Below are 14,416 nucleotides of genomic sequence, written 5' to 3'. Positions count from 1 at the left end.
ATTTTGTATTATCTATTAATAAAAAAATACTTTTTACTATAACAAAAAAACTTAATTAATGCTTTTTAATAATTAATTAATTCAAGAACAAAATTTAAAAAATTTAATTATCATTTTACTAAAAAAAAATTATAGCCATATTGATAGTCAATTACAGAAGCACATTACAAAACACATACTTGTATACATCGAAAACCCACATGAATTGCATGTAACAGTTGAAAACAGTGAGACAAAGCTAGTCACTAGTCAGGAATCTAAGATCCTTCACGAGATTTTCCTTTTCAAACTGGATTCCACGTCATCAGGTGAGATAGGAACTCTGAATACCAACCTCTTGATAAATAAATAAATAAAACTCACTTTTTCTTTTTTTTTTTTGGGACCTGAAACTTACGCTTTTTCGAACTTTGTCTTTTTTTTTTGTGATTATCAAAATTAACCCCACAATCAATTCGGTAGAGTAATAGGCAATGGGAGTGATGTTTTAACTAATAAATCATTGGTCAAACTGCTTAAAACAAAATTAGTTAAATAAATTTGCAAAAACATAATTTAATATAACTTATAATATATATCGGCGTGACTATATTCCTCGCTTTCGTAAAGATTCAAGCATCGGAGGCCATGCATCTAGAGCGCATCCATTTCCTTCAAAGATATTAACATTTAAGTAATGTTAAATTTATTTATCTATAATATTTTATTTAGCATCGGCCTTGTGCATTTAAACCTTTAAATTTACGATATATTAGTTTTTGACTTGTCGGATTTGATCTGTCGGATTAAGAGATACAGTAGAAAACAAAAAAAAATTTATTTATCTATAATATTTCATTTAAAAAATTAAATAATGATATTTATAGTCATAAAGCAATATCATTATTTAATAGACTGGAAGACAAGCAAGACGCAAAGTAATTAATGTGCGTCATATAAAATTATAAATTTAAAATTATACTTTAATGTAGGAAAAAAGCGAGATATTTATGATCAAATTAAAATGTTTAAATTACTAACCTACTCATCATCATGCGGGTTAGCAACTTCCATATACCTATTTTTTTTATTATGATCTCGCTCTATATTTTTTATTTCCATCTAGTAAAATTTAAAAATTATTTATTTTAGTACATAGTTAATTTATTCCATTAAGTGCTGATATGATCAGTTAAATGATGATGTAATATGTTAAAATGATATGACAAGTTAAGATACATTATATCCTCATGTATCCTTCTATATGTTAATACTTAACATACAGGTCTAGTTAATGACAATGACTAAAATAAATTATTTTTACTTTTATTAAACCAAAATTTTAAAAAAAGTTTTAATTATAGGAATTAAAATTAAAAATTAAGTACTTTATAGAAACTAAAAATTTAATAAAGTCGTAATTATCCGTAGATTTAATTTGATGCACATCTAATATAAAAATAATTTTATATAAATATTTAATAATATATTATTACATAACTATATATAAAAATAACTATATATAATATTTTCAATTATGAATGTATCAAAATTTAACTTAATATTCAATCAAACTTTTGCTTACCTGTCCAATCATAGAGTAGACATGTCAACCAAACTAATGGACTCATAGACATAGGCTTAATAGAAGATAAAACATTTTAAAAGTGACTTATTATTTTTTTACTGTTAACTCATCTTTTATATATATATACCTTTTAAGTTTATTCCTCTCACTATTTATTAATTATTCTTAATACTAAAAATAAAAAATATACATAAAAAAATCGATATAAATTATAATATTCCTCTTAATTAAATATATATTTTGGACTATAGCGATTAATATTCTTTCTTACAAAAGTGCATGGTGCATGAACAGATGAACTGGTCCCAATGTACTCAAGTTTCAACAACCCCATCACTTTCGAGTGGCTTTTATTTTATACAATTTGTAAACAAGTGTTTTAAGTAACTTTTTTTTAAATATACACTACAAGGGAACCGGGAAATAGCGGCGGTTCCTGGAGTGATTTGTGGCGGTTTCCGACCGCCGCGAAACGGGATTCCAGCGGTTTGTTAAGCGTCGCCTATTAGGGGGTGGTTATATGATTTTGCGGCGCTTCTCAGGAACCGCTGGCACAACCGCCGCAAAACCCAAGATTAGCGTCGCAATGTTTAGCGGCGGTTTGAAACCGCCGCGATCTGGAAATCTATGATCGACACGAAATGTTCGGCGGTTTGAAACCGCCGCCGTTTAATGGCCACGGTTTAAAGACTAATGTATTTACCGGCGGTTTGAAAACGTCGCGGTTTAACGACCAATGATTTTTGAAATGTAACTGGCGGCGGTCTCCTAACCTGATTTTTCAAATTTCTAACGGCTAGTACGCAACCGCCACTATTTTCCGGTCAAATGGCCGCAAAAATACTATTTTGTACACTGGCAATCCACGCTGTTTTTTATTTCAATGTACATTTTTTTCGTTTTTTTTTTAATCGTTCTTAATATTAGTAAGTTAAATTATTTAAAATCCCGAAAAATAAATTGCAGGGTAAACGACAATAGCAAAACCATTAATTTAATTAATATAATTATCCGAATATCAACAAAGTGTACTCCTTACTAAGAGTTGCATAATCAACAAAATAAAAGTGTATATCTGAAAGAAGAAAAGGTTCCACAATCCTAAGATCTACTTTCTATTCTGTCCCTCCAACGCACTCATCCATGTGGCGACGTCTGATGGCAACTTCCTACCTTGCCCTTGAAGTAGACATAACAAAGCACTCTCCATTGCCTGCATCCTGACCTTCCCAACTGCTACTTCATCCTCCACTGCCTGTCTTTTGGTCTTCTCAGATGCTACTTCATCCTCCACCGCCTGTCTTTTAGTCTTCTCGGCTGCTACTTCATTCTCCACTGCCTTCCTTTTCAATTAAAGAAATGAAGACTTATTTTGAGTATGGAAGATATAGGATTGACTCATTATTTTGTGCATCTTGTGAGGTTGTAATTATTTTCACCTAAATTCTAATTAGCAGAGGTTGAGGTAAAGATGAGCATGGACTGTTTGGAAATTGTTAGAAAGTCAAAAGAATTGTTAGTATGCTCCTCTAAAATAATGATCAGACAACTATCTTAATAGTTTAATGACAAAGGGAAAACAAAGGAAGGAAAAAGGTCAAAGTATGATCCAGAGTTTACAACACTGACAACGACATATGGATATTAGCATTCAAGGGTGATAACTAATAACTGACCTGCTTGTCTGCTCTTTTAGTTATAAGTACATCCCACGAATATATTGCCAACCCAAACTTTTCAACTTCTTGCTTTTGTTCATGTGTAACCTTCCCAAAGCTCACAGGCGCTGCACAAAGAAAAAGAGGTGATTGCTTCTTTTTCATGAATATATTTTTCTGTACAAATATCTGAAGGAATGGATAGAATCAAAGGAACTTCTTACTCTTGAGATATTTTGTGGTATTTGGAAATGTCTTCAATAGCTAAAACATTTTCAGGAAAAAGATAGATAAGAGTCAATGTATTGTACACAGTAGCTAATCTGTCAAAAATAGTTAACCAATATAAAAAAAGAAGGTATTTTAATAGGCGAACATCCGGTATTTTCTTTTCTTCTACAAATGATACAGATACCTCTGCATGGCATATAATAAACTCTACAGCCACAGCACCTAAGTCATATCCGTGTGTCAAAAACAATGGTCATTATAATTAGAGAAAGTATTAGGATGGCACATATATCCATCCTTGAACCTTAAGCCTGATATAGAACCTAAACAACTTGTAATTGATTATCAATATCTGTACAATTGGATGTTCTTTAATGCAGAGTTTCAATTTTTCTGCATGCTGTTAAATTTCAAATGTCATCATTGTTTTGAAAGATAAGTTACCACATTTGGTGTGACAGGTTTCGGTGCATGCTTAATAATTACAAAATTTCCAAACACAATGTAGCTTTATTCATAAATTGGTTAAGATTTCAAAAACACAAATTCGTGAACTAACTTATTTCTTGATAACTTTATTTGGAAATAATATAAAAACTGCTAAATAACCATGGGAGTTCCCAATGCAAGTGTGAATTGGCCCTTGAATAATTCTTGTTCACCAAAGATAAATTATTCAAAAAAAATTGCAAATGGATTAGTGAATTCATTTATTAAATGTAAGAATTACATGAGCCCCACAAGGCCAGACATTTTTCAGTTTTATCACAAGTCCTGTGAAAATATATTGGAAAACGAAACTATGCTTGCAGTTGAGTAAAAGAGTCACCATGAAATATGCTCAACAAGGTCTGTGTCTGCACATACCTAAGGTATCATACGAAGGAACATAATAAAGTCCGTGAGCATTGATGGCCTGCAATCATTACATGTCCAAAACCATTGAGTGGAAGAAGCTATTCAGCAACATATAAAAGGCTATTAGGTCGCCAGGGAGGCTCACCACATAAGCATAGAGCACCAAGTAATAGAAGTGGTCCTTACCAGAGAAAGTAGATATTGAACAGACAAGTACAACCAAATAAAAGCAAAATACTAAACATGGAAACAATAATATAGATATAGCGTAAAAAAAAACAGAAAAATAATTTGGTGATTGAGCAAGCAAGAATTTGATTTTTCTTCTTCTTACTAGACTATTTCTGAATCAAGCTCTTCTAAAAAAACCAAGGTTGATAAAATAAAAAAAAATAAGACTCCAATTACAAATTAAATAATGTGTAAGCTTTTACTTTTCACTTTATCTATCTTCTCAATTTATAAATCTTTCTCCTGCAAAGATAAAATGCAAATTCTGCCAATTGCAGTGAAGTAGTTGCGCAATGGACTTAAAAATCTAAGGACACATCAACCAGCCAAAAATATAGAGAAGGTTAAATTTACCACAAGACAAAAGATACTATCATACAAATTATTGTAACGGGTAAAGCCCTCATGCATATATACATTATTATTATTATTATTTAACTTAATTACCTATTGGCTATTATCATAAAAGTAGCATAAAAATAATTTTTTTATGTATAGCAATACTCAGTTAAAAAAAAAAGAAAAAGGCAAGTATGCTAAAAATAAATAGCAAATATAGTCATAGCATATTTGGATACCAAATTAAAAATGGCAACAACCCAATAAAAAGACTGGGAAGAAATGGACAAACACACTAATTCACTCCACTCAATAATAATATTAAACACAAGACTCTGATCAACCACCTGATTTTACTTTGAGTAACGTAACATGACAATTTGTATGTCTCTTTTCCTCTTCGTTTTAAATATGCAAATCTAATATCATCATCCCACCTTCTCCCTAAGATCCCATCTACCATATGGTTGCAAACGTTGATTTAATCTTATTTCAAATAAAATTTTATCCATGTAATAATATTAATGATTAATAGTTTTGTCTCTATTAGATTTTCTTATTTCTTCGTTCCAAATATTTTCAGAAGTGAGAAAAAAGCTGTAAAACTGGTTACTCACCTTTAAAAATATTAGGATCAAAATAAAAAAAAATTACAACGAGACTAAAACCACAAATTACCGGTTTTACCGGAACAAAAAATTTATTTAACACGTTGAGATTTAGCAATAACAAAACAGGAAATAATATTGGTAAGCATGATTGAATTCTCCTGCACCAAACATCATGAACACTCACAATCAATCACCCTTCAAGTTTAAATTTGCAGGTAACACATAAAGCTTGAATAAAGTGTGCAGGACCACTTTAAACTTTAAATTTGCACATAAAGCTTCTAATTTTGTAGTAACTAGCTAGCTATATATATATATGTGGTTAATATCCTCCCATAACATTATATGATGGAAGTGTCATATGTGATCACATACATGTGAAAGTAACTATAAATATATTTATTCTTGTGCAGCCAAAAATAACCATAAAGATGCAATTGGATTGTGACAGATGCAGAACAATGGCTAATACTAAACACATTAAACATCTGATCAAAAAATAATTGTTACAGCTAATTTTGACAAGTTTTATAGGTGTAAGTCATTAGCAAAGACTTGAGTCTGGCTAATACTAAACTAATCATTGGCCTTTGAAACAGGAAAATAAAATACAATAAATTAAGAAAACGGCTTAATGCACATCACTAAGTCAGAGGTACAGTTTTTGGGTTATACAAATTCCATTAACTTGTTATCAATTGTTCTAATAATAGAAAAGAAGATAAAATCTTTTGCAGTAATATACAAGTCACTTTCACTTGGTCTACCATGAAGACAAGAAAAGCCAAAAATTCACAAAATGCTTTATCATCTCTTCATTTTAAATAAAATACATAAACATCATAATTCTCAGAAAAATCCAAATTAGTTTAAGGGCTAGATGAGATATCCCCCAAAACAGAGAAAGTGATGATAAACAAAGAATAAAAAAATTAACTGGCCTATCTCAGCATATCAGAAATACAAAGGATAATTTAAAAGTTGTTTGTAGTTATCTATTGATAAATATTTAATGTTAATTTCAGTAGCTTTGTAAAAGATGGGTTTTATAGGCATGGTTAGTGTCAGGTGTTTGGTTCTCTTAGGAGTTTTATTAATTTCACGAGTTTTGAAAGATATTGGGATATTAGAGGTATGTCTGCACTTTGATGATGGATGGAATTTTTGAGCGTATGATATGCTGCTACGTTTCAAGTGAGGTCACAAGCAAATAATTTGATAGTACATACTTAAACATGTCCTCCCTCTTTATCATTTCAACTTAGTCTATTCCTATGGATCAATAGGGTTCATTGTTGATAATATCTTTTAATGAAAATGCAGATACTTTTCAAATATCCTCTTGGAAAGAAGCTAACAGTACCTCGGAAGGAGTTATGCTCCTTTTGCTTTCCTGAAGGTGTAAAGGTCTGCTTGAAAGCTATTTGTATTTACTTAGATATATCAAATGGTACCTTCTCTCATTGTCTTCTAACAAAAATGCTACCTTTCAAATTGTTTACTATAGTTTTTTATTGTTTGCACTTGGTGCCACTAAATTGATCCTACTATCACCGTGTGTTTACTCTTGCTCCTTTGATAAATCTGCTTCACAAAGTTACTCTTTCATTTAATTTTCTATCAATAAACATCATAAACATAGCTATTTTCGGAAGGTTCATACTTTGAATAGAGGAGCAAACTTGGAACACAGAAACACAAAAATGGCAGATATTCTTGCTTACTAAAAGTGGATTCTACTTAATTTAATCAACCACACAGTCCCACAGGAAGTACATTAGTTTAATCCAAATTGAAAGTGCAAAACTGGATACCAATATGAAATTGCACTAAGCACAAATGTATCAAAACTCAGGGGTTCAGAAATTGGGAAAAGAAAATCAAATCTGCTCACTAAATTGGGAGAGAAAATTGGAACATACGAGGGAGAGGATCGTTCCTCACAGGCTTTTGACACCAAAAGTTCACATGGCACAGGGATGAAATTGATGTTGAAATTAATTTATGAACGGGCACTCAAATTAAATTGGGGGAGGGGACAAGAACGAACCTGAGAGAGGGGAGAGGGGGCGATCGGCGCACAGCAGGGCAAGGGCAAGGGGGAAGGCTGCCGACGACGTCACGACGGTGGTGGAAGGAGACCCGCGATTGGCACTATGCTCTGCTAGGGTTCACGCCAAAAAGAGGGAAAGTTATTGGCGCCTTAATGTATTCGTTGTGGTTCTTTAATGAAACAACCCACTTCTCCCACCTTGTTATTAGATGCGGTTGGGACAAAGAGGGCAACCATTTTAGATTTATTGGAGGCGGACCATCAAAACGCATGAAGAACTGCAGCAGCTCACTCGAACAGCAGCGATCTGGAAAAAGGGCTGGTATTTTACCGCAGGTAACACCCCGGTTCAGTTTATTTGGTGCGGGGGAGTATTAACGCAACAGGAATCGCAACAAATAAGGCAATTTGGAGCGGTTGGGGAGAACGGCCGGCAATTTGGGGCTGCTAAGTCCCGCGCCTCTTGTAGTGATAGGGTAAAGTATTAAATTAGCCTCTTATATTTGGGCGTAATTCTGTTTTGGTTTTTAAGGTTTAAAATGTCCTATTTAAATCCTAAAAAATTTTATTTAGCTTTAATTTAGTCTCATCGTGGGGTCAAAGATAAATAATTAACGAAATATTCTACATGACAGCAATATAAGAACCAAGCCGATAATTTAGAGAATAAATACAAGTTTCAAAGGCACAAAATCAACCGTAGATGCATCAATACATTTATTTTTTATAAAACTAAAAAAAATGTTAAATACATGTATTGATGCATCCATAGTTGATTTTGTATCTTTAGAGCTTGTACTTATTCTCCAAATTATTGACTTTATTCTTATACTACTGTCATGTAGGACATTTCGTTAATTATTTATCTTTGACTTTTAGGACTAAATTGAACCTAAATAAAATTTTTTTTGATTCAAATAAGACACTTTAAACCTTAAAAACTAAAACAGAATTACGCCCAAACGTAAGAAACTAATTTAATACTTTACCCTTAAATATAAGTAATATATGTTCTAAGAGCACATGGCAACGAAGAATGTTGTTTTTTTTACATGTTAAAATTATTAATGAATAATTTTTTTTTATAGATAACATACAAAGTTTACATTTTCAATATATATATATATATATATATATATATATATATATATTTTTTTTTTATAGATAACATACAAAGTTTACATTTTCAATATATATATATATATATATTCATTTTTTTTATAGATAACATACAAAGTTTACATTTTCAATATATATATATATATATATTCATTTTTTTTATAGATAACATACAAAGTTTACATTTTCAATATATATATATATATATATATATATATATATATATATATATATATATATATATATTATTTATTAAAATAAAAAGTTTTAATCATTTTACTTATAATAACCTTGATACGTGTATTTAGCTAAATATTTAAAAAAAAAGTAAACATAATATAAATAAGAAATTCAAAGAGGGAGAAAAAAAAGCTTGAGGTTAAAAATTAAAATAATCTTTAAAAATTATAAATGTGCTAATTAATATAATCCACATAAGATTAAATATTTTAAATTATTTTATAAAAGATATAAAAATATATTATATTAATCTTTTCATCAATTAGATAATAACGTATTATAAAATAATTCATGTAGCATATTATTATTTTATTGACAAAATATCAATATAATTTATAATTAGTATATATTTTTTAGAATTTAGCTATCATGTACCTTTGGACATATATTAAGATTATTACTAACAAAATTTTTAAAATTTTTTATTTTAATAAATATACAACAAATTGTTATAAAAAACAAAAAAATTTAAATCCGTGACTTTTTAAATGAGTATGGAGAGATTATGCTATTTAAAATATAATTCATTGACAATTTAAAATTATCTTTTAAAAATATATATTAACTAAATCTTATTTTTTAAGACCAATATAAAAGGTCAATTTAAAAAAATTAAATTAGTGTACATATCATTTTCAGAATGCATATGAAACTATATTAAATATTAATTTATTTTAAATAAATTATTAAAATAGTATCCAAAAAATTTGTCTCGCTGACAAAATAAATTCTAAAAAATGTTAAGGATAAATAAATTTTTAAAGAATTTTAAAATATAACAAAAAACTAAATATTAAATATATATTTTAAAAAATAATTTTTAAAAATCAAATTTTGATGCAAATTAATAGTTAACCCATTCATTTTATTTACGGTTCATTAATATATTGAAAGAGTCAACACTTTCTATTTTGATTCTCTTACACTTTTTAAATGCTTTATTATTTATTTCATTATTTGCATTTAATATGGGGTCCATCGATCACCTCAGGTGGGGCTATTTTGGTATACAAAGAACAACATCACACTTGGGTGGTCCCTGCCAATCAAGCTCTCATTAAATTATTTATTTCATATATATTTTAAATTTTTATTTCTAAACAAAAGTCTTAAATAATGTTTATTTTCAGATATTAAAATTAAAAGATTTAAATTCAGTATTATATTTGATAGTTAGAGATTAAAATTAATATTTTATATTTTTTACCAAAAAATAAAAATATAAAAGATTGAAATAATTTTTTAGAATAAAGATTAAAATTTTAACATTTTTTTAATAATTAAGTATATTTTAATAATTATTTTAATTTTATTTTTATATTTATCTTAAATTTAATAAAATACTAAAACATAATTCAGTTTTATATACTTTATACCACACATAATATAAAAATTTAATTTAATCTTAGTCTCCTCATTTTTATCTCATAATTTCTATCTTTCAATTTCAAACTTTTATTTAAATACAGTCTTAATAATTAGAATAATTACCAAAGAAGAATAATTATATTATTTTAGGAGATCAGACTAATTAGATTATTGAAATTAAGACTAAATTATTGATTATTTGTTCAAATTACTAAATCATTTTACTTAATTTATGATAAGTAGTGAGTCATCAATAAGAGTTAAAATTTAAAGCAATTTGAAGAAGATAAATAACAATTCAAAAATGTTTAGAAAATAAGAAAAAATAATTTAAAATTATTTTATTTTATATTTTTATTTATTACTAGAATAACTTAATAATATTAAATATAATAAATATATAATTATAAATATTATAGATATATTTATGAATATTAAGTTAAATAAAATTTTAATTTACTAATAAATTATAACTCAAATGTCATATTCTTTTCATACTCATCTAACAAATTACGAGTTCGATAAAAGAAAAATTTTAATTTTTTATTTTTTTTAGCATTACCGTAACAATTTATAGTGACTTAAGGTTTATTAGTTAAAGTGCTTTGACCCTTATTTCTCTGCCAAGATTTTTTGTTTTATATAAGTTTAGTTAAAAGAGAAAATAAATAAATATATAACTGTGGCTAAGAAAATTTATGCTTACTATGCTTCAGAAAAAAATTGTTCCGATTTGGAAGATATATAGATATAGATTGTAGCCAGTTCCGAACCAGAAATGTCATAACACGAGGGTCATTAAATATTATAAAATAAATTAAAATATAATATAATAAAATATGATTTATAGTATATATATCAAAGGAATAATTATATTATATAAAAATTAATATTTAGTTATGTACTTTAAAATTTTGGCATTTTTAAATTTGTTCGACGATGTTTCATGAAACTAAAATTATCAATTATTATTTTTGAAGTGGATTTTGAAACAATTTCCTTTTTAATATATACAATATATAATCTGCTAAAAATTCATCTTCCATCTTGTTTCAAAGCCTTGCTTTAATAATCTTTATAGGTGAAAAAATCTGTTCAGTTGTTGCTATTGTCACAAGAAGAGTCAAAACAAGACGAATTAATCTTTCAATTAAAAGATATATATTTGATTTTCTTATCTTTGTCAATTTTTGATACAATTCAAAAATAGTAGATAAATTCTGAAAATACGGAGCTTTAACCACATCAAGGTCATAATGTTATAACTCATAATCCAATTGAATATTCTCTTACTCAGAAAAATCTAAAGAATAGAAATTCTTTGCAAGATTGTATATATTGCAAACATTGAATAACTTGAAAGTATCTTTAGGATTTAAAGATGTACTCATGCTTGCTACTAAATCTACTATTTAGCTCTTTCAATTGAAAATCTATCACGCTAGTAAAAATGTCAACACAGTAATGGTGTTTAACAATGACAAAATCTTTTTTACGACGAGACCGAATTATGTCACTAAAAGAAGCACCCATATCAGATATCTGAATAGCATAATTATTGTAGAAAGAACTAACTTTTTTCAAAAGTGCTCCCTAACTACTATCTCTTAACTGTTGAATCAATGACTTTGTACTAAAAATCAGATGCATAGCATTTAAAATGTCTTGATATATTTGTTGCAATACTTGACAAAGTTTACCAGTGATTTTCATGATTTCTTTCATCATATGCAAAATAAAAACAAAATCAAATGATAATAAAGATTTAAGAGCATAAGTAGTATCACCACGTTGAGAATATGTAGATTCATTAGTAGGCAAATCTTCCAGAATTAAAGTTATTGCTCCAAACATACGTAAAAGGCTACAAATTGAGTTGAAGTGAGAGCTCCACCTGGTATCTTCTGATCTTTTTAATGTGACAATTTGATTAGCTCTCCTTCCTATTTCAATTTGATTAGTTGCAACTAAATGGAAAATTTCAGTTGCATAAGCATATCATAATTTATCATTGCGTTTGCAAGAAGAACACACAACATTAATAATATTACTCAAACTTTGAAAAAAAGCATGAATATCAATAACTTCTTTAACCGTAGCAACAAGAGCTAGCTGTAATTGATGAGCAAAGCAATGAACATAATATACATAAGGATATTCTTGAATAATTAAAGCTTGTAACCCTTTTCATTCTCTACGCATATTACTAGCCCCGTCATATCCTTGACCTCAAATATTTTGAATGTTGAGATTGTGATGAGATAATGCAGAACAAAATTCTTGTTTAAGAATAGCAGAAGTAGTATCTTTGACATGAACAATATCTATTAGCCTTTCTTTGACAAATCCATGCTTATCAATAAATCTAACAACAAGTGCCGTTTGTTCTCTTTTAGATTCATCTCTAACTTCATCAACAATCAAACAAAACTGTGCATTACCAAACTCATTGCAAATTTTATTTTGCACCTGTTTAGCAAAAACATGTAGAATTTCTTTTTGAATAGAAGGTGATGTGTATATTGCATTTTGAGGAGCATTCTCCAAAACAACTGCATCCACTTTTTTATTGTAAGAAGCTAATAACTTTAACATTTCAAGAAAATTTTCTCGATTCTGAGACTCATAACTCTCGTCATGTCCCCTAAAAGCACACGTTTAAAACGTTAACCATCTGACAATATCAATAGAGGCTTTAAGACACAATCTATTGCTTAAAACTTGTTGTGAGTTTTGCTTAGCCAATACTTTGTCAATGTGACATAATTGGTTAAGCAAATCTTTACAAGATTTAACAGCAATATAATGAGGAGAATTAAGAGATTTACCCACATGAGATTAAAATGCACAATCTTTTTCATTATTCACTTTTTTTTTTCAATTGCGAAATCCTCCTTATGTGAATGGACTTGATTTTCTAAAAATAAATAACATGGTAAACAAAATGAAGCATCCACTTCTAGCGAATATTCTAGCCAAGAGAAACTCTTAAACAATGAATTTTGAAATGACGAGGATGACTTTTAAGACCAAAAAGAGGGTACTCATCCATAATAAATTGATATGGTCCAAATTTTATATATACTCTACGAATTTCATCTTGTTGATTGATAGAATAATTCTAAATTTGTGGATGCTTTCCGGGATCACACATCAATGTATCAATATTAATTTATCTATTTCAGTCTTTATTATTTTGGAAGTAGGTGGTTGAATATCTTACTCAACAAGTTGTGCCACAGGTTGTATCTTAGATAGTTCAATAATATTTTGAACATTACTCAAAGAATCTGAAGCTGAATTTTGTTCATCATATATTCTCTTTTTTCTCTTGAAAAATGAGTGAATTATTTTTATCTTTGACATTTTTAACTTAACTTGAACAATCTAGCAAAAAAATAAATAAATAAAATAATTGCATATATGTTATTTTTTTATAAAAAATATTAAACCTATTGAGCAATAACAAATCATTTTAGAAACACAAATGTATAATAACTAAAAATAAAGTTATTAATTTATCTTATTATTTTTTTGTTCCAAGTCTCACCCAAAAATAACTCTTTTAGTTTTGTTCTCACTTCAATCTTTGAACATTATCCATTATAAAAAAAATTAATTATTTTAAATAAATAATATAAATAATACTTGTCATTATTATTAACTTAAAAAAATGAAAATATACGTCCGAGTCTTTGTTGTGTATCTAATGGTTAATATTTAGTTGTCCACTTTAAATCTTTAATAATTTTTCTTCATATATCTTGTCAGTTTAGGTATGGAAAGAAAATTGGAATGAATCTATAATGAGAGCTACTAAAAGAAAAAAAAGTGTACTGCTCGCCTCCGATAGTTTGAAGAAAAAAATTTAAAAGATGTATTAGAATGGGCTATTTATTAACAAGAGCCAATAAATAATAGCCCAAATATCTAATATATATTGCAGATTTTAGTTACTTTAATTTACAAAATTCTACAACTTATATATTTTTTTTCTAGCATCATATATAAAAAATACTTAATATTATTAATTATTACTATTTACTAATTTTTTAAAAAAAAATTAGGAGACTATAGCCACCTTAAATTCCAGTCAATTTGCCTCTAATTGTAGTTAATTACAATTTACCAAGAAACTATT

General features: G+C 28.0%; 1 long non-coding RNA gene across 3 annotated transcripts; it reads right to left on the bottom strand.

Moving 5' to 3' along the window:
* Positions 1 to 2,545: 2,545 nt before the first annotated feature.
* LOC112710524 (uncharacterized) lies at positions 2,546 to 7,945 on the bottom strand. Of its 3 annotated transcripts, XR_003156872.3 has the most exons (6): positions 7,747 to 7,945; positions 7,546 to 7,656; positions 4,324 to 4,372; positions 3,450 to 3,489; positions 3,244 to 3,353; positions 2,546 to 2,910 (listed from the first exon to the last, which is right to left on the bottom strand). It is a non-coding gene; the product is annotated as an uncharacterized lncRNA (long non-coding RNA). The 3 variants fall into 3 exon arrangements; XR_003156873.3 differs by lacking the exon at positions 7,747 to 7,945 and having other exon boundaries at positions 2,546 to 2,906; positions 7,546 to 7,744; XR_003156871.3 differs by lacking the exon at positions 7,747 to 7,945 and having other exon boundaries at positions 7,546 to 7,725.
* Positions 7,946 to 14,416: the final 6,471 nt, after the last annotated feature.

Source organism: Arachis hypogaea, chromosome 9, assembly GCF_003086295.3.
Source record: "Arachis hypogaea cultivar Tifrunner chromosome 9, arahy.Tifrunner.gnm2.J5K5, whole genome shotgun sequence".
Classification (NCBI taxonomy): domain Eukaryota; kingdom Viridiplantae; phylum Streptophyta; class Magnoliopsida; order Fabales; family Fabaceae; genus Arachis; species Arachis hypogaea.
The sequence above is the reverse complement of the archived record's forward strand: the minus strand, read 5'-3'. Positions and strand labels throughout refer to the sequence as shown.